Source organism: Passer domesticus, chromosome 26 (genome assembly GCF_036417665.1).
Source record: "Passer domesticus isolate bPasDom1 chromosome 26, bPasDom1.hap1, whole genome shotgun sequence".
NCBI classification, from domain to species: Eukaryota; Metazoa; Chordata; class Aves; order Passeriformes; family Passeridae; genus Passer; species Passer domesticus.
Window position 1 is genome coordinate 2,011,417 of NC_087499.1, and position 26,365 is coordinate 2,037,781.

Below are 26,365 nucleotides of genomic sequence, written 5' to 3' on the forward strand. Positions count from 1 at the left end.
TGGCCTTTCCCCTGAGAAACAAAACTCACCAGGCCAGGTTCCTGATGTCAGTTTGCAGGAGGCACTTGGCACTGTCAAACCAGACACAGTTGCCTGTGGGGGCACCTTGCATCTGGGAGATATCCTGAAGCATGCGGAATTTCAGCAGGCAGCCGGCCACTCCGGGCCACCGGGCCCTGGACACGAACGATGCCCTTTCCCCTGAGAAACAAAACTCACCAGGCCAGGTTCCTGATGTCAGTTTGCAGGAGGCACTTGGCACTGTCAAACCAGACACAGTTGCCTGTGGGGGCACCTTGCATCTGGGAGATATCCTGAAGCATGCGGAATTTCAGCAGGCAGCCGGCCACTCCGGGCCACCGGGCCCTGGACACGAACGATGCCCTTTCCCCTGAGAAACAAAACTCACCAGGCCAGGTTCCTGATGTCAGTTTGCAGGAGGCACTTGGCACTGTCAAACCAGACACAGTTGCCTGTGGGGGCACCTTGCATCTGGGAGTTATCCTGAACCATGCGGTATTTCAGCAGGCAGCCGGCCACTCCGGGCCACCGGGCCCTGGACACGAACCATGGCCTTTCCCCTGAGAAACAAAACTCACCAGGCCAGGTTCCTGATGTCAGTTTGCAGGAGGCACTTGGCACTGTCAAACCAGACACAGTTGCCTGTGGGGGCACCTTGCATCTGGGAGATATCCTGAAGCATGCGGAATTCCAGCAGGCAGCCGGCCACTCTGGGCCACCGGGCCCTGGACACGAACGATGCCCTTTCCCCTGAGAAACAAAACTCACCAGGCCAGGTTCCTGATGTCAGTTTGCAGGAGGCACTTGGCACTGCCAAACCAGACACAGTTGCCTGTGGGGGCACCTTGCATCTGGGAGATATCCTGAAGCATGCGGAATTTCAGCAGGCAGCCGGCCACTCCGGGCCACCGGGCCCTGGACACGAACCATGGCCGTTCCCCTGAGAAACAAAACTCACCAGGCCAGGTTCCTGATGTCAGTTTGCAGGAGGCACTTGGCACTGTCAAACCAGACACAGTTGCCTGTGGGGGCACCTTGCATCTGGGAGATATCCTGAAGCATGCGGAATTTCAGCACGCAGCCGGCCACTCCGGGCCACCGGGCCGTGGACACGAACCATGGCCTTTCCCCTGAGAAACAAAACTCACCAGGCCAGGTTCCTGATGTCAGTTTGCAGGAGGCACTTGGCACTGCCAAACCAGACACAGTTGCCTGTGGGTGCACCTTGCATCTGGGAGATATCCTGAAGCATGCGGAATTTCAGCAGGCAGCCGGCCACTCCGGGCCACCGGGCCCTGGACACGAACGATGGCCTTTCCCCTGAGAAACAAAACTCACCAGGCCAGGTTCCTGATGTCAGTTTGCAGGAGGCACTTGGCACTGTCAAACCAGACACAGTTGCCTGTGGGGGCACCTTGCATCTGGGAGATATCCTGAAGCATGCGGAATTTCAGCAGGCAGCCGGCCACTCCGGGCCACCGGGCCATGGACATGAACGATGCCATTTCCCCTGAGAAACAAAACTCACCAGGCCAGGTTCCTGATGTCAGTTTGCAGGAGGCACTTGGCACTGTCAAACCAGACACAGTTGCCTGTGGGGGCACCTTGCATCTGGGAGATATCCTGAAGCATGCGGAATTTCAGCAGGCAGCCGGCCACTCCGGGCCACCGGGAACTGGACACGAACGATGGCCTTTCCCCTGAGAAACAAAACTCACCAGGCCAGGTTCCTGATGTCAGTTTGCAGGAGGCACTTGGCACTGTCAAACCAGACACAGTTGCCTGTGGGGGCACCTTGCATCTGGGAGATATCCTGAAGCATGCGGAATTTCAGCAGGCAGCCGGCCACTCCGGGCCACCGGGCCCTGGACACGAACGATGCCCTTTCCCCTGAGAAACAAAACTCACCAGGCCAGGTTCCTGATGTCAGTTTGCAGGAGGCACTTGGCACTGTCAAACCAGACACAGTTGCCTGTGGGGGCACCTTGCATCTGGGAGATATCCTGAAGCATGCGGAATTTCAGCAGGCAGCCGGCCACTCCGGGCCACCGGGCCCTGGACACGAACGATGGCCTTTCCCCTGAGAAACAAAACTCACCAGGCCAGGTTCCTGATGTCAGTTTGCAGGAGGCACTTGGCACTCTCAAACCAGACACAGTTGCCTGTGGGGGCACCTTGCATCTGGGAGATATCCTGAACCATGCGGAATTTCAGCAGGCAGCCGGCCACTCCGGGCCACCGAGCCCTGGACACGAACGATGCCCTTTCCCCTGAGAAACAAAACTCACCAGGCCAGGTTCCTGATGTCAGTTTGCAGGAGGCACTTGGCACTGTCAAACCAGACACAGTTGCCTGTGGGGGCACCTTGCATCTGGGAGATATCCTGAAGCATGCGGAATTTCAGCAGGCAGCCGGCCACTCCGGGCCACCGGGCCGTGGACACGAACCATGGCCGTTCCCCTGAGAAACAAAACTCACCAGGCCAGGTTCCTGATGTCAGTTTGCAGGAGGCACTTGGCACTGCCAAACCAGACACAGTTGCCTGTGGGTGCACCTTGCATCTGGGAGATATCCTGAAGTATGCGGAATTTCAGCAGGCAGCCGGCCATTCCGGGCCACCGGGCCCTGGACTCGAACGATGGCCTTTCCCCTGAGAAACAAAACTCACCAGGCCAGGTTCCTGATGTCAGTTTGCAGGAGGCACTTGGCACTGTCAAACCAGACACAGTTGCCTCTGGGGGCACCTTGCATCTGGGAGATATCCTGAACCATGCGGAATATCAGCAGGCAGCCGGCCACTCCGGACCACCGGGCCCTGGACACAAACGATGCCCTTTCCCCTGAGAAACAAAAGTCACCAGGCCAGGTTCCTGATGTCAGTTTGCAGGAGGCACTTGGCACTGTCAAACCAGACACAGTTGCCTGTGGGTGCACGTTGCATCTGGGAGATATCCTGAAGCATGCGGAATTTCAGCAGGCAGCCGGCCACTCCGGGCCACCGGGCCCTGGACACGAACGATGGCCTTTCCCCTGAGAAACAAAACTCACCAGGCCAGGTTCCTGATGTCAGTTTGCAGGAGGCACTTGGCACTGTCAAACCAGACACAGTTGCCTGTGGGGGCACCTTGCATCTGGGAGATATCCTGAAGTATGCGGAATTTCAGCAGGCAGCCGGCACTCCGGGCCACCGGGCCCTGGACACAAACGATGCCCTTTCCCCTGAGAAACAAAACTCACCAGGCCAGGTTCCTGATGTCAGTTTGCAGGAGGCACTTGGCACTCTCAAACCAGACACAGTTGCCTGTGGGTGCTCCTTGCATCTGGGAGATATCCTGAAGCATGCGGAATTTCAGCAGGCAGCCGGCCACTCCGGGCCACCGGGCCCTGGACACAAACGATGCCCTTTCCCCTGAGAAACAAAACTCACCAGGCCAGGTTCCTGATGTCAGTTTGCAGGAGGCACTTGGCACTGTCAAACCAGACACAGTTGCCTGTGGGGGCACCATGCATCTGGGAGATATCCTGAACCATGCGGAATTTCAGCAGGCAGCCGGCCACTCCGGGCCACCGGGCCCTGGACACAAACGATGCCCTTTCCCCTGAGAAACAAAACTCACCAGGCCAGGTTCCTGATATCAGTTTGCAGGAGGCACTTGGCACTGTCAAACCAGACACAGTTGCCTGTGGGGGCACCTTGCATCTGGGAGATATCCTGAACCATGCGGAATTTCAGCAGGCAGCCAGTCACTCCGGGCCACCGGGCCCTGGACACAAACGATGCCCTTTCCCCTGAGAAACAAAACTCACCAGGCCAGGTTCCTGATGTCAGTTTGCAGGAGGCACTTGGCACTGTCAAACCAGACACAGTTGCCTGTGGGGGCACCTTGCATCTGGGAGATATCCTGAACCATGCGGAATTTCAGCAGGCAGCCGGCCACTCCGGGCCACCGGGCCCTGGACATGAACGATGCCCTTTCCCCTGAGAAACAAAACTCACCAGGCCAGGTTCCTGATGTCAGTTTGCAGGAGGCACTTGGCACTGTCAAACCAGACACAGTTGCCTGTGGGGGCACCTTGCATCTGGGAGATATCCTGAAGCATGCGGAATTTCAGCAGGCAGCCGGCCACTCCGGGCCACCGGGCCCTGGACAAGAACGATGCCCTTTCCCCTGAGAAACAAAACTCACCAGGCCAGGTTCCTGATGTCAGTTTGCAGGAGGCACTTGGCACTGTCAAACCAGACACAGTTGCCTGTGGGGGCACCTTGCATCTGGGAGATATCCTGAAGCATGCGGAATTCCAGCAGGCAGCCGGCCACTCTGGGCCACCGGGCCCTGGACACAAACGATGCCCTTTCCCCTGAGAAACAAAACTCACCAGGCCAGGTTCCTGATGTCAGTTTGCAGGAGGCACTTGGCACTGTCAAACCAGACACAGTTGCCTGTGGGGGCACCTTGCATCTGGGAGATATCCTGAAGCATGCGGAATTTCAGCAGGCAGCCGGCCACTCCGGGCCACCGGGTCCTGGACAGGAACGATGCCCTTTCCCTGAGAAACAAAAGTCACCAGGCCAGGTTCCTGATGTCAGTTTGCAGGAGGCACTTGGCACTGTCAAACCAGACACAGTTGCCTGTGGGGGCACCTTGCATCTGGGAGATATCCTGAACCATGCGGAATTTCAGCAGGCAGCCGGCCACTCCGGGCCACCGGGCCCAAGACACGAACGATGCCCTTTCCCCTGAGAAACAAAACTCACCAGGCCAGGTTCCTGATGTCAGTTTGCAGGAGGCACTTGGCACTGTCAAACCAGACACAGTTGCCTGTGGGGGCACCTTGCATCTGGGAGATATCCTGAACCATGCGGAATTTCAGCAGGCAGCCGGCCACTCCGGGCCACCGGGCCCTGGACACGAACGATGGCCTTTGCCCTGAGAAACAAAACTCACCAGGCCAGGTTCCTGATGTCAGTTTGCAGGAGGCACTTGGCACTGTCAAACCAGACACAGTTGCCTGTGGGGGCACCTTGCATCTGGGAGATATCCTGAAGCATGCGGAATTTCAGCAGGCAGCCGGCCACTCCGGGCCACCGGGCCCTGGACACAAACGATGCCCTTTCCCCTGAGAAACAAAACTCACCAGGCCAGGTTCCTGATGTCAGTTTGCAGGAGGCACTTGGCACTGTCAAACCAGACACAGTTGCCTGTGGGGGCACCTTGCATCTGGGAGATATCCTGAACCATGCGGAATTCCAGCAGGCAGCCGGCCACTCCGGGCCACCAGGCCCTGGACACAAACGATGCCCTTTCCCCTGAGAAACAAAACTCACCAGGCCAGGTTCCTGATGTCAGTTTGCAGGAGGCACTTGGCACTGTCAAACCAGACACAGTTGCCTGTGGGGGCACCTTGCATCTGGGAGATATCCTGAAGCATGCGGAATTTCAGCAGGCAGCCGGCCACTCCGGGCCACCGGGCCCTGGACAAAACGATGCCCTTTCCCCTGAGAAACAAAACTCATCAGGCCAGGTTCCTGAAGTCAGTTTGCAGGAGGCACTTGGCACTGTCAAACCAGACACAGTTGCCTGTGGGGGCACCTTGCATCTGGGAGATATCCTGAAGCATGCGGAATTTCAGCAGGCAGCCGGCCACTCCGGGCCACCGGGCCCTGGACATGAACGATGCCCTTTGCCCTGAGAAACAAAACTCACCAGGCCAGGTTCCTGATGTCAGTTTGCAGGAGGCACTTGGCACTGTCAAACCAGACACAGTTGCCTGTGGGGGCACCTTGCATCTGGGAGATATCCTGAAGCATGCGGAATTTCAGCAGGCAGCCGGCCACTCCGGGCCACCGGGCCCTGGACAAGAACGATGCCATTTCCCCTGAGAAACAAAACTCACCAGGCCAGGTTCCTGATGTCAGTTTGCAGGAGGCACTTGGCACTGTCAAACCAGACACAGTTGCCTGTGGGGGCACCTTGCATCTGGGAGATATCCTGAAGCATACGGAATTTCAGCAGGCAGCCGGCCACTCCGGGCCACCGGGTCCTGGACAGGAACGATGCCCTTTCCCCTGAGAAACAAAACTCACCAGGCCAGGTTCCTGATGTCAGTTTGCAGGAGGCACTTGGCACTGTCAAACCAGACACAGTTGTCTGTGGGGGCACCTTGCATCTGGGAGATATCCTGAAGCATGCGGAATTCCAGCAGGTAGCCGGCCACTCCGGGCCACCGGGCCCTGGACACGAACCATGCCCTTTCCCCTGAGAAACAAAACTCACCAGGCCAGGTTCCTGATGTCAGTTTGCAGGAGGCACTTGGCACTGTCAAACCAGACACAGTTGCCTGTGGGGGCACCTTGCATCTGGGAGATATCCTGAACCATGCGGAATTTCAGCAGGCAGCCGGCCACTCCGGACCACCGGGCCCTGGACACAAACGATGCCCTTTCCCCTGAGAAACAAAAGTCACCAGGCCAGGTTCCTGATGTCAGTTTGCAGGAGGCACTTGGCACTGTCAAACCAGACACAGTTGCCTGTGGGTGCACGTTGCATCTGGGAGATATCCTGAAGCATGCGGAATTTCAGCAGGCAGCCGGCCACTCCGGGCCACCGGGCCCTGGACACGAACGATGGCCTTTCCCCTGAGAAACAAAACTCACCAGGCCAGGTTCCTGATCACAGTTTGCAGGAGGCACTTGGCACTGTCAAACCAGACACAGTTGCCTGTGGGGGCACCTTGCATCTGGGAGATATCCTGAAGTATGCGGAATTTCAGCAGGCAGCCGGCACTCCGGGCCACCGGGCCCTGGACAGGAACGATGCCCTTTCCCCTGAGAAACAAAAGTCACCAGGCCAGGTTCCTGATGTCAGTTTGCAGGAGGCACTTGGCACTGTCAAACCAGACACAGTTGCCTGTGGGGGCACCATGCATCTGGGAGATATCCTGAAGCATGCGGAATTTCAGCAGGCAGCCGGCCACTCCGGGCCACCGGGCCCTGGACAGAAACGATGCCCTTTCCCCTGAGAAACAAAACTCACCAGGCCAGGTTCCTGATGTCAGTTTGCAGGAGGCACTTGGCACTGTCAAACCAGACACAGTTGCCTGTGGGTGCTCCTTGCATCTGGGAGATATCCTGAAGCATGCGGAATTTCAGCAGGCAGCCGGCCACTCCGGGCCACCGGGCCCTGGACACAAACGATGCCCTTTCCCCTGAGAAACAAAACTCACCAGGCCAGGTTCCTGATGTCAGTTTGCAGGAGGCACTTGGCACTGTCAAACCAGACACAGTTGCCTCTGGGGGCACCTTGCATCTGGGAGATATCCTGAACCATGCGGAATATCAGCAGGCAGCCGGCCACTTCGGACCACCGGGCCCTGGACACAAACGATGCCCTTTCCCCTGAGAAACAAAAGTCACCAGGCCAGGTTCCTGATGTCAGTTTGCAGGAGGCACTTGGCACTGTCAAACCAGACACAGTTGCCTGTGGGTGCACGTTGCATCTGGGAGATATCCTGAAGCATGCGGAATTTCAGCAGGCAGCCGGCCACTCCGGGCCACCGGGCCCTGGACACGAACGATGGCCTTTCCCCTGAGAAACAAAACTCACCAGGCCAGGTTCCTGATGTCAGTTTGCAGGAGGCACTTGGCACTGTCAAACCAGACACAGTTGCCTGTGGGGGCACCTTGCATCTGGGAGATATCCTGAAGTATGCGGAATTTCAGCAGGCAGCCGGCACTCCGGGCCACCGGGCCCTGGACAGAAACGATGCCCTTTCCCCTGAGAAACAAAACTCACCAGGCCAGGTTCCTGATGTCAGTTTGCAGGAGGCACTTGGCACTCTCAAACCAGACACAGTTGCCTGTGGGTGCTCCTTGCATCTGGGAGATATCCTGAAGCATGCGGAATTTCAGCAGGCAGCCGGCCACTCCGGGCCACCGGGCCCTGGACACAAACGATGCCCTTTCCCCTGAGAAACAAAACTCACCAGGCCAGGTTCCTGATGTCAGTTTGCAGGAGGCACTTGGCACTGTCAAACCAGACACAGTTGCCTGTGGGGGCACCATGCATCTGGGAGATATCCTGAAGCATGCGGAATTTCAGCAGGCAGCCGGCCACTCCGGGCCACCGGGCCCTGGACACAAACGATGCCCTTTCCCCTGAGAAACAAAACTCACCAGGCCAGGTTCCTGATATCAGTTTGCAGGAGGCACTTGGCACTGTCAAACCAGACACAGTTGCCTGTGGGGGCACCTTGCATCTGGGAGATATCCTGAAGCATGCGGAATTTCAGCAGGCAGCCGGCCACTCCGGGCCACCGGGCCCTGGACAAGAACGATGCCCTTTCCCCTGAGAAACAAAACTCACCAGGCCAGGTTCCTGATGTCAGTTTGCAGGAGGCACTTGGCACTGTCAAACCAGACACAGTTGCCTGTGGGGGCACCTTGCATCTGGGAGATATCCTGAACCATGCGGAATTTCAGCAGGCAGCCGGCCACTCCGGGCCACCGGGCCCTGGACAAGAACGATGCCCTTTCCCCTGAGAAACAAAACTCACCAGGCCAGGTTCCTGATCTCAGTTTGCAGGAGGCACTTGGCACTGTCAAACCAGACACAGTTGCCTGTGGGGGCACCTTGCATCTGGGAGATATCCTGAAGCATGCGGAATTTCAGCAGGCAGCCGGCCACTCCGGGCCACCGGGTCCTGGACAGGAACGATGCCCTTTCCCCTGAGAAACAAAAGTCACCAGGCCAGGTTCCTGATGTCAGTTTGCAGGAGGCACTTGGCACTGTCAAACCAGACACAGTTGCCTGTGGGGGCACCTTGCATCTGGGAGATATCCTGAACCATGCGGAATTTCAGCAGGCAGCCGGCCACTCCGGGCCACCGGGCCCTGGACACGAACGATGCCCTTTCCCCTGAGAAACAAAACTCACCAGGCCAGGTTCCTGATGTCAGTTTGCAGGAGGCACTTGGCACTGTCAAACCAGACACAGTTGCCTGTGGGGGCACCTTGCATCTGGGAGATATCCTGAACCATGCGGAATTTCAGCAGGCAGCCGGCCACTCCGGGCCACCGGGCCCTGGACACGAACGATGCCCTTTCCCCTGAGAAACAAAACTCACCAGGCCAGGTTCCTGATGTCAGTTTGCAGGAGGCACTTGGCACTGTCAAACCAGACACAGTTGCCTGTGGGGGCACCTTGCATCTGGGAGATATCCTGAAGCATGCGGAATTTCAGCAGGCAGCCGGCCACTCCGGGCCACCGGGCCCTGGACACAAACGATGCCCTTTCCCCTGAGAAACAAAACTCACCAGGCCAGGTTCCTGATGTCAGTTTGCAGGAGGCACTTGGCACTGTCAAACCAGACACAGTTGCCTGTGGGGGCACCTTGCATCTGGGAGATATCCTGAAGCATGCGGAATTCCAGCAGGCAGCCGGCCACTCCGGGCCACCAGGCCCTGGACACAAACGATGCCCTTTCCCCTGAGAAACAAAACTCACCAGGCCAGGTTCCTGATGTCAGTTTGCAGGAGGCACTTGGCACTGTCAAACCAGACACAGTTGCCTGTGGGGGCACCTTGCATCTGGGAGATATCCTGAAGCATGCGGAATTTCAGCAGGCAGCCGGCCACTCCGGGCCACCGGGCCCTGGACACAAACGATGCCCTTTCCCCTGAGAAACAAAACTCATCAGGCCAGGTTCCTGAAGTCAGTTTGCAGGAGGCACTTGGCACTGTCAAACCAGACACAGTTGCCTGTGGGGGCACCTTGCATCTGGGAGATATCCTGAAGCATGCGGAATTTCAGCAGGCAGCCGGCCACTCCGGGCCACCGGGCCCTGGACATGAACGATGCCCTTTCCCCTGAGAAACAAAAGTCACCAGGCCAGGTTCCTGATGTCAGTTTGCAGGAGGCACTTGGCACTCTCAAACCAGACACAGTTGCCTGTGGGGGCGCCTTGCATCTGGGAGATATCCTGAAGCATGCGGAATTTCAGCAGGCAGCCGGCCACTCCGGGCCACCGGGCCCTGGACAAGAACGATGCCATTTCCCCTGAGAAACAAAACTCACCAGGCCAGGTTCCTGATGTCAGTTTGCAGGAGGCACTTGGCACTGTCAAACCAGACACAGTTGCCTGTGGGGGCACCTTGCATCTGGGAGATATCCTGAAGCATACGGAATTTCAGCAGGCAGCCGGCCACTCCGGGCCACCGGGTCCTGGACAGGAACGATGCCCTTTCCCCTGAGAAACAAAAGTCACCAGGCCAGGTTCCTGATGTCAGTTTGCAGGAGGCACTTGGCACTGTCAAACCAGACACAGTTGCCTGTGGGGGCACCTTGCATCTGGGAGATATCCTGAAGCATGCGGAATTTCAGCAGGCAGCCGGCCACTCCGGGCCACCGGGCCCTGGACACGAACGATGCCCTTTCCCCTGAGAAACAAAACTCACCAGGCCAGGTTCCTGATGTCAGTTTGCAGGAGGCACTTGGCACTGTCAAACCAGACACAGTTGCCTGTGGGGGCACCTTGCATCTGGGAGATATCCTGAACCATGCGGAATTTCAGCAGGCAGCCGGCCACTCCGGACCACCGGGCCCTGGACACAAACGATGCCCTTTCCCCTGAGAAACAAAAGTCACCAGGCCAGGTTCCTGATGTCAGTTTGCAGGAGGCACTTGGCACTGTCAAACCAGACACAGTTGCCTGTGGGTGCACGTTGCATCTGGGAGATATCCTGAAGCATGCGGAATTTCAGCAGGCAGCCGGCCACTCCGGGCCACCGGGCCCTGGACACGAACGATGCCCTTTCCCCTGAGAAACAAAACTCACCAGGCCAGGTTCCTGATCACAGTTTGCAGGAGGCACTTGGCACTGTCAAACCAGACACAGTTGCCTGTGGGGGCACCTTGCATCTGGGAGATATCCTGAAGTATGCGGAATTTCAGCAGGCAGCCGGCACTCCGGGCCACCGGGCCCTGGACAGGAACGATGCCCTTTCCCCTGAGAAACAAAACTCACCAGGCCAGGTTCCTGATGTCAGTTTGCAGGAGGCACTTGGCACTCTCAAACCAGACACAGTTGCCTGTGGGGGCACCATGCATCTGGGAGATATCCTGAAGCATGCGGAATTTCAGCAGGCAGCCGGCCACTCCGGGCCACCGGGCCCTGGACACAAACGATGCCCTTTCCCCTGAGAAACAAAACTCACCAGGCCAGGTTCCTGATGTCAGTTTGCAGGAGGCACTTGGCACTCTCAAACCAGACACAGTTGCCTGTGGGTGCTCCTTGCATCTGGGAGATATCCTGAAGCATGCGGAATTTCAGCAGGCAGCCGGCCACTCCGGGCCACCGGGCCCTGGACACGAACGATGCCCTTTCCCCTGAGAAACAAAACTCACCAGGCCAGGTTCCTGATATCAGTTTGCAGGAGGCACTTGGCACTGTCAAACCAGACACAGTTGCCTGTGGGGGCACCTTGCATCTGGGAGATATCCTGAACCATGCGGAATTTCAGCAGGCAGCCGGTCACTCCGGGCCACCGGGCCCTGGACACAAACGATGCCCTTTCCCCTGAGAAACAAAACTCACCAGGCCAGGTTCCTGATGTCAGTTTGCAGGAGGCACTTGGCACTGTCAAACCAGACACAGTTGCCTGTGGGGGCACCTTGCATCTGGGAGATATCCTGAACCATGCGGAATTTCAGCAGGCAGCCGGCCACTCCGGGCCACCGGGCACTGGACATGAGCGATGCCCTTTCCCCTGAGAAACAAAACTCACCAGGCCAGGTTCCTGATCTCAGTTTGCAGGAGGCACTTGGCACTGTCAAACCAGACACAGTTGCCTGTGGGGGCACCTTGCATCTGGGAGATATCCTGAAGCATGCGGAATTTCAGCAGGCAGCCGGCCACTCCGGGCCACCGGGCCCTGGACACAAACGATGCCCTTTCCCCTGAGAAACAAAACTCACCAGGCCAGGTTCCTGATGTCAGTTTGCAGGAGGCACTTGGCACTGTCAAACCAGACACAGTTGCCTGTGGGGGCACCTTGCATCTGGGAGATATCCTGAAGCATGCGGAATTTCAGCAGGCAGCCGGCCACTCCGGGCCACCGGGCCCTGGACACGAACGATGCCCTTTCCCCTGAGAAACAAAACTCACCAGGCCAGGTTCCTGATCTCAGTTTGCAGGAGGCACTTGGCACTCTCAAACCAGACACAGTTGCCTGTGGGGGCACCTTGCATCTGGGAGATATCCTGAACCATGCGGAATTTCAGCAGGCAGCCGGCCACTCCGGGCCACCGGGCCCAAGACACGAACTATGCCCTTTCCCCTGAGAAACAAAACTCACCAGGCCAGGTTCCTGATGTCAGTTTGCAGGAGGCACTTGGCACTCTCAAACCAGACACAGTTGCCTGTGGGGGCACCTTGCATCTGGGAGATATCCTGAACATGCGGAATTTCAGCAGGCAGCCGGCCACTCCGGGCCACCGGGCCCTGGACACGAACGATGGCCTTTCCCCTGAGAAACAAAACTCACCAGGCCAGGTTCCTGATGTCAGTTTGCAGGAGGCACTTGGCACTGTCAAACCAGACACAGTTGCCTGTGGGTGCACGTTGCATCTGGGAGATATCCTGAACCATGCGGAATTTCAGCAGGCAGCCGGCCACTCCGGGCCACCGGGCCCTGGACACAAACGATGGCCTTTCCCCTGAGAAACAAAACTCACCAGGCCAGGTTCCTGATGTCAGTTTGCAGGAGGCACTTGGCACTGTCAAACCAGACACAGTTGCCTGTGGGGGCACCTTGCATCTGGGAGATATCCTGAAGCATGCGGAATTCCAGCAGGCAGCCGGCCACTCTGGGCCACCGGGCCCTGGACACAAACGATGCCCTTTCCCCTGAGAAACAAAACTCACCAGGCCAGGTTCCTGATGTCAGTTTGCAGGAGGCACTTGGCACTGTCAAACCAGACACAGTTGCCTGTGGGGGCACCTTGCATCTGGGAGATATCCTGAACCATGCGGAATTTCAGCAGGCAGCCGGCCACTCCGGGCCACCGGGTCCTGGACAGGAACGATGCCCTTTCCCCTGAGAAACAAAACTCACCAGGCCAGGTTCCTGATGTCAGTTTGCAGGAGGCACTTGGCACTGTCAAACCAGACACAGTTGCCTGTGGGGGCACCTTGCATCTGGGAGATATCCTGAAGCATGCGGAATTCCAGCAGGCAGCCGGCCACTCCGGGCCACCGGGCCCTGGACACGAACGATGCCATTTCCCCTGAGAAACAAAACTCACCAGGCCAGGTTCCTGATGTCAGTTTGCAGGAGGCACTTGGCACTGTCAAACCAGACACAGTTGCCTGTGGGTGCACGTTGCATCTGGGAGATATCCTGAACCATGCGGAATTTCAGCAGGCAGCCGGCCACTCCGGGCCACCGGGCCCTGGACACGAACGATGCCATTTCCCCTGAGAAACAAAACTCACCAGGCCAGGTTCCTGATGTCAGTTTGCAGGAGGCACTTGGCACTGTCAAACCAGACACAGTTGCCTGTGGGGGCACCTTGCATCTGGGAGATATCCTGAAGCATGCCGTATTTCAGCAGGCAGCCGGCCACTCCGGGCCACCGGGCCCTGGACACGAACCATGGCCTTTCCCCTGAGAAACAAAACTCACCAGGCCAGGTTCCTGATGTCAGTTTGCAGGAGGCACTTGGCACTGTCAAACCAGACACAGTTGCCTGTGGGGGCACCTTGCATCTGGGAGATATCCTGAAGCATGCGGAATTCCAGCAGGCAGCCGGCCACTCTGGGCCACCGGGCCCTGGACACGAACGATGGCCTTTCCCCTGAGAAACAAAACTCACCAGGCCAGGTTCCTGATGTCAGTTTGCAGGAGGCACTTGGCACTGCCAAACCAGACACAGTTGCCTGTGGGGACACCTTGCATCTGGGAGATATCCTGAACCATGCGGAATTTCAGCAGGCAGCCGGCCACTCCGGGCCACCGGGCCCTGGAGACGAACCATGGCCGTTCCCCTGAGAAACAAAACTCACCAGGCCAGGTTCCTGATGTCAGTTTGCAGGAGGCACTTGGCACTGTCAAACCAGACACAGTTGCCTGTGGGGGCACCTTGCATCTGGGAGATATCCTGAAGCATGCGGAATTTCAGCACGCAGCCGGCCACTCCGGGCCACCGGGCCGTGGACACGAACCATGGCCTTTCCCCTGAGAAACAAAACTCACCAGGCCAGGTTCCTGATGTCAGTTTGCAGGAGGCACTTGGCACTGCCAAACCAGACACAGTTGCCTGTGGGGGCACCTTGCATCTGGGAGATATCCTGAAGCATGCGGAATTTCAGCAGGCAGCCGGCCACTCCGGGCCACCGGGCCCTGGACACGAACGATGCCCTTTCCCCTGAGAAACAAAACTCACCAGGCCAGGTTCCTGATGTCAGTTTGCAGGAGGCACTTGGCACTGTCAAACCAGACACAGTTGCCTGTGGGGGCACCTTGCATCTGGGAGATATCCTGAAGCATGCGGAATTTCAGCAGGCAGCCGGCCACTCCGGGCCACCGGGCCATGGACATGAACGATGCCATTTCCCCTGAGAAACAAAACTCACCAGGCCAGGTTCCTGATGTCAGTTTGCAGGAGGCACTTGGCACTGTCAAACCAGACACAGTTGCCTGTGGGGGCACCTTGCATCTGGGAGATATCCTGAAGCATGCGGAATTTCAGCAGGCAGCCGGCCACTCCGGGCCACCGGGAACTGGACAAGAACGATGGCCTTTCCCCTGAGAAACAAAACTCACCAGGCCAGGTTCCTGATGTCAGTTTGCAGGAGGCACTTGGCACTCTCAAATCAGACACAGTTGCCTGTGGGGGCACCTTGCATCTGGGAGATATCCTGAAGCATGCGGAATTTCAGCACGCAGCCGGCCACTCCGGGCCACCGGGCCCTGGACACGAACGATGCCCTTTCCCCTGAGAAACAAAACTCACCAGGCCAGGTTCCTGATGTCAGTTTGCAGGAGGCACTTGGCACTGTCAAACCAGACACAGTTGCCTGTGGGGGCACCTTGCATCTGGGAGATATCCTGAACCATGCGGAATTTCAGCAGGCAGCCGGCCACTCCGGGCCACCGGGCCCTGGACACGAACGATGGCCTTTCCCCTGAGAAACAAAACTCACCAGGCCAGGTTCCTGATGTCAGTTTGCAGGAGGCACTTGGCACTGTCAAACCAGACACAGTTGCCTGTGGGGGCACCTTGCATCTGGGAGATATCCTGAACCATGCGGAATTTCAGCAGGCAGCCGGCCACTCCGGGCCACCGGGCCCTGGACACGAACGATGCCCTTTCCCCTGAGAAACAAAACTCACCAGGCCAGGTTCCTGATGTCAGTTTGCAGGAGGCACTTGGCACTCTCAAACCAGACACAGTTGCCTGTGGGGGCACCTTGCATCTGGGAGATATCCTGAACCATGCGGAATTTCAGCAGGCAGCCGGCCACTCCGGGCCACCGGGCCCTGGACACGAACCATGCCCTTTCCCCTGAGAAACAAAACTCACCAGGCCAGGTTCCTGATGTCAGTTTGCAGGAGGCACTTGGCACTGTCAAACCAGACACAGTTGCCTGTGGGGGCACCTTGCATCTGGGAGATATCCTGAAGCATGCGGAATTTCAGCAGGCAGCCGGCCACTCCGGGCCACCGGGTCCTGGACAGGAACGATGCCCTTTCCCCTGAGAAACAAAAGTCACCAGGCCAGGTTCCTGATGTCAGTTTGCAGGAGGCACTTGGCACTGTCAAACCAGACACAGTTGCCTGTGGGGGCACCTTGCATCTGGGAGATATCCTGAAGCATGCGGAATTTCAGCAGGCAGCCGGCCACTCCGGGCCACCGGGCCGTGGACACGAACCATGGCCGTTCCCCTGAGAAACAAAACTCACCAGGCCAGGTTCCTGATGTCAGTTTGCAGGAGGCACTTGGCACTGCCAAACCAGACACAGTTGCCTGTGGGTGCACCTTGCATCTGGGAGATATCCTGAAGTATGCGGAATTTCAGCAGGCAGCCGGCCACTCCGGGCCACCGGGCCCTGGACTCGAACGATGGCCTTTCCCCTGAGAAACAAAACTCACCAGGCCAGGTTCCTGATGTCAGTTTGCAGGAGGCACTTGGCACTGTCAAACCAGACACAGTTGCCTCTGGGGGCACCTTGCATCTGGGAGATATCCTGAACCATGCGGAATATCAGCAGGCAGCCGGCCACTCCGGACCACCGGGCCCTGGACACAAACGATGCCCTTTCCCCTGAGAAACAAAAGTCACCAGGCCAGGTTCCTGATGTCAGTTTGCAGGAGGCACTTGGCACTGTCAAACCAGACACAGTTGCCTGTGGGTGCACGTTGCATCTGGGAGATATCCTGAAGCATGCGGAATTTCAGCAGGCAGCCGGCCACTCCGGGCCACCGGGCCCTGGACACGAACGATGCCCTTTCCCCTGAGAAACAAAACTCACCAGGCCAGGTTCCTGATGTCAGTTTGCAGGAGGCACTTGGCACTGTCAAACCAGACACAGTTGCCTGTGGGGGCACCTTGCATCTGGGAGATATCCTGAAGTATGCGGAATTTCAGCAGGCAGCCGGCACTCCGGGCCACCGGGCCCTGGACAGAAACGATGCCCTTTCCCCTGAGAAACAAAACTCACCAGGCCAGGTTCCTGATGTCAGTTTGCAGGAGGCACTTGGCACTCTCAAACCAGACACAGTTGCCTGTGGGTGCTCCTTGCATCTGGGAGATATCCTGAAGCATGCGGAATTTCAGCAGGCAGCCGGCCACTCCGGGCCACCGGGCCCTGGACACAAACGATGCCCTTTCCCCTGAGAAACAAAACTCACCAGGCCAGGTTCCTGATGTCAGTTTGCAGGAGGCACTTGGCACTGTCAAACCAGACACAGTTGCCTGTGGGGGCACCATGCATCTGGGAGATATCCTGAAGCATGCGGAATTTCAGCAGGCAGCCGGCCACTCCGGGCCACCGGGCCCTGGACAGAAACGATGCCCTTTCCCCTGAGAAACAAAACTCACCAGGCCAGGTTCCTGATATCAGTTTGCAGGAGGCACTTGGCACTGTCAAACCAGACACAGTTGCCTGTGGGGGCACCTTGCATCTGGGAGATATCCTGAACCATGCGGAATTTCAGCAGGCAGCCGGTCACTCCGGGCCACCGGGCCCTGGACACAAACGATGCCCTTTCCCCTGAGAAACAAAACTCACCAGGCCAGGTTCCTGATGTCAGTTTGCAGGAGGCACTTGGCACTGTCAAACCAGACACAGTTGCCTGTGGGGGCACCTTGCATCTGGGAGATATCCTGAACCATGCGGAATTTCAGCAGGCAGCCGGCCACTCCGGGCCACCGGGCCCTGGACATGAACGATGCCCTTTCCCCTGAGAAACAAAACTCACCAGGCCAGGTTCCTGATGTCAGTTTGCAGGAGGCACTTGGCACTGTCAAACCAGACACAGTTGCCTGTGGGGGCACCTTGCATCTGGGAGATATCCTGAAGCATGCGGAATTTCAGCAGGCAGCCGGCCACTCCGGGCCACCGGGCCCTGGACAAGAACGATGGCCTTTCCCCTGAGAAACAAAACTCACCAGGCCAGGTTCCTGATGTCAGTTTGCAGGAGGCACTTGGCACTGTCAAACCAGACACAGTTGCCTGTGGGGGCACCTTGCATCTGGGAGATATCCTGAAGCATGCGGAATTTCAGCAGGCAGCCGGCCACTCCGGGCCACCGGGCCCTGGACAAGAACGATGCCCTTTCCCCTGAGAAACAAAACTCACCAGGCCAGGTTCCTGATGTCAGTTTGCAGGAGGCACTTGGCACTGTCAAACCAGACACAGTTGCCTGTGGGGGCACCTTGCATCTGGGAGATATCCTGAAGCATGCGGAATTTCAGCAGGCAGCCGGCCACTCCGGGCCACCGGGTCCTGGACAGGAACGATGCCCTTTCCCCTGAGAAACAAAAGTCACCAGGCCAGGTTCCTGATGTCAGTTTGCAGGAGGCACTTGGCACTGTCAAACCAGACACAGTTGCCTGTGGGGGCACCTTGCATCTGGGAGATATCCTGAACCATGCGGAATTTCAGCAGGCAGCCGGCCACTCCGGGCCACCGGGCCCAAGACACGAACGATGCCCTTTCCCCTGAGAAACAAAACTCACCAGGCCAGGTTCCTGATGTCAGTTTGCAGGAGGCACTTGGCACTGTCAAACCAGACACAGTTGCCTGTGGGGGCACCTTGCATCTGGGAGATATCCTGAAGCATGCGGAATTTCAGCAGGCAGCCGGCCACTCCGGGCCACCGGGCCCTGGACACGAACGATGGCCTTTGCCCTGAGAAACAAAACTCACCAGGCCAGGTTCCTGATGTCAGTTTGCAGGAGGCACTTGGCACTGTCAAACCAGACACAGTTGCCTGTGGGGGCACCTTGCATCTGGGAGATATCCTGAAGCATGCGGAATTTCAGCAGGCAGCCGGCCACTCCGGGCCACCGGGCCCTGGACACAAACGATGCCCTTTCCCCTGAGAAACAAAACTCACCAGGCCAGGTTCCTGATGTCAGTTTGCAGGAGGCACTTGGCACTGTCAAACCAGACACAGTTGCCTGTGGGGGCACCTTGCATCTGGGAGATATCCTGAAGCATGCGGAATTCCAGCAGGCAGCCGGCCACTCCGGGCCACCGGGCCCTGGACACGAACGATGCCCTTTCCCCTGAGAAACAAAACTCACCAGGCCAGGTTCCTGATGTCAGTTTGCAGGAGGCACTTGGCACTGTCAAACCAGACACAGTTGCCTGTGGGGGCACCTTGCATCTGGGAGATATCCTGAAGCATGCGGAATTTCAGCAGGCAGCCGGCCACTCCGGGCCACCGGGCCCTGGACACAAACGATGCCCTTTCCCCTGAGAAACAAAACTCATCAGGCCAGGTTCCTGAAGACAGTTTGCAGGAGGCACTTGGCACTGTCAAACCAGACACAGTTGCCTGTGGGGGCACCTTGCATCTGGGAGATATCCTGAAGCATGCGGAATTTCAGCAGGCAGCCGGCCACTCCGGGCCACCGGGCCCTGGACATGAACGATGCCCTTTCCCCTGAGAAACAAAACTCACCAGGCCAGGTTCCTGATGTCAGTTTGCAGGAGGCACTTGGCACTCTCAAACCAGACACAGTTGCCTGTGCGGGCACCTTGCATCTGGGAGATATCCTGAAGCATGCGGAATTTCAGCAGGCAGCCGGCCACTCCGGGCCACCGGGCCCTGGACAAGAACGATGCCATTTCCCCTGAGAAACAAAACTCACCAGGCCAGGTTCCTGATGTCAGTTTGCAGGAGGCACTTGGCACTGTCAAACCAGACACAGTTGCCTGTGGGGGCACCTTGCATCTGGGAGATATCCTGAAGCATACGGAATTTCAGCAGGCAGCCGGCCACTCCGGGCCACCGGGTCCTGGACAGGAACGATGCCCTTTCCCCTGAGAAACAAAACTCACCAGGCCAGGTTCCTGATGTCAGTTTGCAGGAGGCACTTGGCACTGTCAAACCAGACACAGTTGTCTGTGGGGGCACCTTGCATCTGGGAGATATCCTGAAGCATGCGGAATTCCAGCAGGCAGCCGGCCACTCCGGGCCACCGGGCCCTGGACACGAACGATGCCCTTTCCCCTGAGAAACAAAACTCACCAGGCCAGGTTCCTGATGTCAGTTTGCAGGAGGCACTTGGCACTGTCAAACCAGACACAGTTGCCTGTGGGGGCACCTTGCATCTGGGAGATATCCTGAACCATGCGGAATTTCAGCAGGCAGCCGGCCACTCCGGGCCACCGGGCCCTGGACTCGAACGATGCCCTTTCCCCTGAGAAACAAAACTCACCAGGCCAGGTTCCTGATGTCAGTTTGCAGGAGGCACTTGGCACTGTCAAACCAGACACAGTTGCCTGTGGGGGCACCTTGCATCTGGGAGATATCCTGAAGCATGCGGAATTTCAGCAGGCAGCCGGCCACTCCGGGCCACCGGGCCGTGGACACGAACCATGGCCGTTCCCCTGAGAAACAAAACTCACCAGGCCAGGTTCCTGATGTCAGTTTGCAGGAGGCACTTGGCACTGTCAAACCAGACACAGTTGCCTGTGGGTGCACCTTGCATCTGGGAGATATCCTGAAGTATGCGGAATTTCAGCAGGCAGCCGGCCACTCCGGGCCACCGGGCCCTGGACTCGAACGATGGCCTTTCCCCTGAGAAACAAAACTCACCAGGCCAGGTTCCTGATGTCAGTTTGCAGGAGGCACTTGGCACTGTCAAACCAGACACAGTTGCCTCTGGGGGCACCTTGCATCTGGGAGATATCCTGAAGCATGCGGAATATCAGCAGGCAGCCGGCCACTCCGGACCACCGGGCCCTGGACACGAACGATGGCCTTTCCCCTGAGAAACAAAACTCACCAGGCCAGGTTCCTGATCACAGTTTGCAGGAGGCACTTGGCACTGTCAAACCAGACACAGTTGCCTGTGGGGGCACCTTGCATCTGGGAGATATCCTGAAGTATGCGGAATTTCAGCAGGCAGCCGGCACTCCGGGCCACCGGGCCCTGGACAGGAACGATGCCCTTTCCCCTGAGAAACAAAACTCACCAGGCCAGGTTCCTGATGTCAGTTTGCAGGAGGCACTTGGCACTGTCAAACCAGACACAGTTGCCTGTGGGGGCACCATGCATCTGGGAGATATCCTGAAGCATGCGGAATTTCAGCAGGCAGCCGGCCACTCCGGGCCACCGGGCCCTGGACAGAAACGATGCCCTTTCCCCTGAGAAACAAAACTCACCAGGCCAGGTTCCTGATGTCAGTTTGCAGGAGGCACTTGGCACTCTCAAACCAGACACAGTTGCCTGTGGGTGCTCCTTGCATCTGGGAGATATCCTGAAGCATGCGGAATTTCAGCAGGCAGCCGGCCACTCCGGGCCACCGGGCCCTGGACACAAACGATGCCCTTTCCCCTGAGAAACAAAACTCACCAGGCCAGGTTCCTGATATCAGTTTGCAGGAGGCTCTTGGCACTGTCAAACCAGACACAGTTGCCTGTGGGGGCACCTTGCATCTGGGAGATATCCTGAACCATGCGGAATTTCAGCAGGCAGCCGGTCACTCCGGGCCACTGGGCCCTGGACACAAACGATGCCCTTTCCCCTGAGAAACAAAACTCACCAGGCCAGGTTCCTGATGTCAGTTTGCAGGAGGCACTTGGCACTGTCAAACCAGACACAGTTGCCTGTGGGGGCACCTTGCATCTGGGAGATATCCTGAACCATGCGGAATTTCAGCAGGCAGCCGGCCACTCCGGGCCACCGGGCCCTGGACATGAACGATGCCCTTTCCCCTGAGAAACAAAACTCACCAGGCCAGGTTCCTGATCTCAGTTTGCAGGAGGCACTTGGCACTGTCAAACCAGACACAGTTGCCTGTGGGGGCACCTTGCATCTGGGAGATATCCTGAAGCATGCGGAATTTCAGCAGGCAGCCGGCCACTCCGGGCCACCGGGCCCTGGACAAGAACGATGGCCTTTCCCCTGAGAAACAAAACTCACCAGGCCAGGTTCCTGATGTCAGTTTGCAGGAGGCACTTGGCACTGTCAAACCAGACACAGTTGCCTGTGGGGGCACCTTGCATCTGGGAGATATCCTGAAGCATGCGGAATTTCAGCAGGCAGCCGGCCACTCCGGGCCACCGGGTCCTGGACAGGAACGATGCCCTTTCCCCTGAGAAACAAAAGTCACCAGGCCAGGTTCCTGATGTCAGTTTGCAGGAGGCACTTGGCACTGTCAAACCAGACACAGTTGCCTGTGGGGGCACCTTGCATCTGGGAGATATCCTGAACCATGCGGAATTTCAGCAGGCAGCCGGCCACTCCGGGCCACCGGGCCCAAGACACGAACGATGCCCTTTCCCCTGAGAAACAAAACTCACCAGGCCAGGTTCCTGATGTCAGTTTGCAGGAGGCACTTGGCACTGTCAAACCAGACACAGTTGCCTGTGGGGGCACCTTGCATCTGGGAGATATCCTGAACCATGCGGAATTTCAGCAGGCAGCCGGCCACTCCGGGCCACCGGGCCCTGGACACGAACGATGGCCTTTGCCCTGAGAAACAAAACTCACCAGGCCAGGTTCCTGATGTCAGTTTGCAGGAGGCACTTGGCACTGTCAAACCAGACACAGTTGCCTGTGGGGGCACCATGCATCTGGGAGATATCCTGAAGCATGCGGAATTTCAGCAGGCAGCCGGCCACTCCGGGCCACCGGGCCCTGGACACAAACGATGGCCTTTCCCCTGAGAAACAAAACTCACCAGGCCAGGTTCCTGATGTCAGTTTGCAGGAGGCACTTGGCACTGTCAAACCAGACACAGTTGCCTGTGGGGGCACCTTGCATCTGGGAGATATCCTGAAGCATGCGGAATTCCAGCAGGCAGCCGGCCACTCCGGGCCACCGGGCCCTGGACACAAACGATGCCCTTTCCCCTGAGAAACAAAACTCACCAGGCCAGGTTCCTGATGTCAGTTTGCAGGAGGCACTTGGCACTGTCAAACCAGACACAGTTGCCTGTGGGGGCACCTTGCATCTGGGAGATATCCTGAAGCATGCGGAATTTCAGCAGGCAGCCGGCCACTCCGGGCCACCGGGCCCTGGACACAAACGATGCCCTTTCCCCTGAGAAACAAAACTCATCAGGCCAGGTTCCTGATGTCAGTTTGCAGGAGGCACTTGGCACTGTCAAACCAGACACAGTTGCCTGTGGGGGCACCTTGCATCTGGGAGATATCCTGAAGCATGCGGAATTTCAGCAGGCAGCCGGCCACTCCGGGCCACCGGGCCCAAGACACGAACGATGCCCTTTCCCCTGAGAAACAAAACTCACCAGGCCAGGTTCCTGATGTCAGTTTGCAGGAGGCACTTGGCACTGTCAAACCAGACACAGTTGCCTGTGGGGGCACCTTGCATCTGGGAGATATCCTGAACCATGCGGAATTTCAGCAGGCAGCCGGCCACTCCGGGCCACCGGGCCCTGGACACGAACGATGGCCTTTGCCCTGAGAAACAAAACTCACCAGGCCAGGTTCCTGATGTCAGTTTGCAGGAGGCACTTGGCACTGTCAAACCAGACACAGTTGCCTGTGGGGGCACCTTGCATCTGGGAGATATCCTGAAGCATGCGGAATTCCAGCAGGCAGCCGGCCACTCCGGGCCACCGGGCCCTGGACACGAACGATGCCCTTTCCCCTGAGAAACAAAACTCACCAGGCCAGGTTCCTGATGTCAGTTTGCAGGAGGCACTTGGCACTGTCAAACCAGACACAGTTGCCTGTGGGGGCACCTTGCATCTGGGAGATATCCTGAAGCATGCGGAATTTCAGCAGACAGCCGGCCACTCCGGGCCACCGGGCCGTGGACACGAACCATGGCCGTTCCCCTGAGAAACAAAACTCACCAGGCCAGGTTCCTGATGTCAGTTTGCAGGAGGCACTTGGCACTGCCAAACCAGACACAGTTGCCTGTGGGTGCACCTTGCATCTGGGAGATATCCTGAAGTATGCGGAATTTCAGCAGGCAGCCGGCCACTCCGGGCCACCGGGCCCTGGACTCGAACGATGGCCTTTCCCCTGAGAAACAAAACTCACCAGGCCAGGTTCCTGATGTCAGTTTGCAGGAGGCACTTGGCACTGTCAAACCAGACACAGTTGCCTCTGGGGGCACCTTGCATCTGGGAGATATCCTGAAGCATGCGGAATATCAGCAGGCAGCCGGCCACTCCGGACCACCGGGCCCTGGACACAAACGATGCCCTTTCCCCTGAGAAACAAAAGTCACCAGGCCAGGTTCCTGATGTCAGTTTGCAGGAGGCACTTGGCACTGTCAAACCAGACACAGTTGCCTGTGGGTGCACGTTGCATCTGGGAGATATCCTGAAGCATGCGGAATTTCAGCAGGCAGCCGGCCACTCCGGGCCACCGGGCCCTGGACACGAACGATGGCCTTTCCCCTGAGAAACAAAACTCACCAGGCCAGGTTCCTGATCACAGTTTGCAGGAGGCACTTGGCACTGTCAAACCAGACACAGTTGCCTGTGGGGGCACCTTGCATCTGGGAGATATCCTGAAGTATGCGGAATTTCAGCAGGCAGCCGGCACTCCGGGCCACCGGGCCCTGGACACAAACGATGCCCTTTCCCCTGAGAAACAAAACTCACCAGGCCAGGTTCCTGATGTCAGTTTGCAGGAGGCACTTGGCACTGTCAAACCAGACACAGCTGCCTGTGGGGGCACCATGCATCTGGGAGATATCCTGAAGCATGCGGAATTTCAGCAGGCAGCCGGCCACTCCGGGCCACCGGGCCCTGGACAGAAACGATGCCCTTTCCCCTGAGAAACAAAACTCACCAGGCCAGGTTCCTGATGTCAGTTTGCAGGAGGCACTTGGCACTCTCAAACCAGACACAGTTGCCTGTGGGTGCTCCTTGCATCTGGGAGATATCCTGAACCATGCGGAATTTCAGCAGGCAGCCGGTCACTCCGGGCCACCGGGCCCTGGACACAAACGATGCCCTTTCCCCTGAGAAACAAAACTCACCAGGCCAGGTTCCTGAAGTCAGTTTGCAGGAGGCACTTGGCACTGTCAAACCAGACACAGTTGCCTGTGGGGGCACCTTGCATCTGGGAGATATCCTGAACCATGCGGAATTTCAGCAGGCAGCCGGCCACTCCGGGCCACCGGGCCCTGGACATGAACGATGCCCTTCCCCCGGAGAAACAAAACTCACCAGGCCAGGTTCCTGATGTCAGTTTGCAGGAGGCACTTGGCACTGTCAAACCAGACACAGTTGCCTGTGGGGGCACCTTGCATCTGGGAGATATCCTGAAGCATGCGTAATTTCAGCAGGCAGCCGGCCACTCCGGGCCACCGGGCCCTGGACACAAACGATGCCCTTTCCCCTGAGAAACAAAACTCACCAGGCCAGGTTCCTGATGTCAGTTTGCAGGAGGCACTTGGCACTGTCAAACCAGACACAGTTGCCTGTGGGGGCACCTTGCATCTGGGAGATATCCTGAAGCATGCGGAATTTCAGCAGGCAGCCGGCCACTCCGGGCCACCGGGCCCTGGACAAGAACGATGCCCTTTCCCCTGAGAAACAAAACTCACCAGTCCAGGTTCCTGATGTCAGTTTGCAGGAGGCACTTGGCACTGTCAAACCAGACACAGTTGCCTGTGGGGGCACCTTGCATCTGGGAGATATCCTGAAGCATGCGGAATTTCAGCAGGCAGCCGGCCACTCCGGGCCACCGGGCCCTGGACACGAACGATGCCCTTTGCCCTGAGAAACAAAACTCACCAGGCCAGGTTCCTGATGTCAGTTTGCAGGAGGCACTTGGCACTGTCAAACCAGACACAGTTGCCTGTGGGGGCACCTTGCATCTGGGAGATATCCTGAAGCATGCGGAATTTCAGCAGGCAGCCGGCCACTCCGGGCCACCGGGCCCAAGACACGAACGATGCCCTTTCCCCTGAGAAACAAAACTCACCAGGCCAGGTTCCTGATGTCAGTTTGCAGGAGGCACTTGGCACTGTCAAACCAGACACAGTTGCCTGTGGGGGCACCTTGCATCTGGGAGATATCCTGAAGCATGCGGAATTTCAGCAGGCAGCCGGCCACTCCGGGCCACCGGGCCCTGGACACGAACGATGGCCTTTGCCCTGAGAAACAAAACTCACCAGGCCAGGTTCCTGATGTCAGTTTGCAGGAGGCACTTGGCACTGTCAAACCAGACACAGTTGCCTGTGGGGGCACCTTGCATCTGGGAGATATCCTGAAGCATGCGGAATTTCAGCAGGCAGCCGGCCACTCCGGGCCACCGGGCCCTGGACACAAACGATGCCCTTTCCCCTGAGAAACAAAACTCACCAGGCCAGGTTCCTGATGTCAGTTTGCAGGAGGCACTTGGCACTGTCAAACCAGACACAGTTGCCTGTGGGGGCACCTTGCATCTGGGAGATATCCTGAAGCATGCGGAATTCCAGCAGGCAGCCGGCCACTCCGGGCCACCGGGCCCTGGACACAAACGATGCCCTTTCCCCTGAGAAACAAAACTCACCAGGCCAGGTTCCTGATGTCAGTTTGCAGGAGGCACTTGGCACTGTCAAACCAGACACAGTTGCCTGTGGGGGCACCTTGCATCTGGGAGATATCCTGAAGCATGCGGAATTTCAGCAGGCAGCCG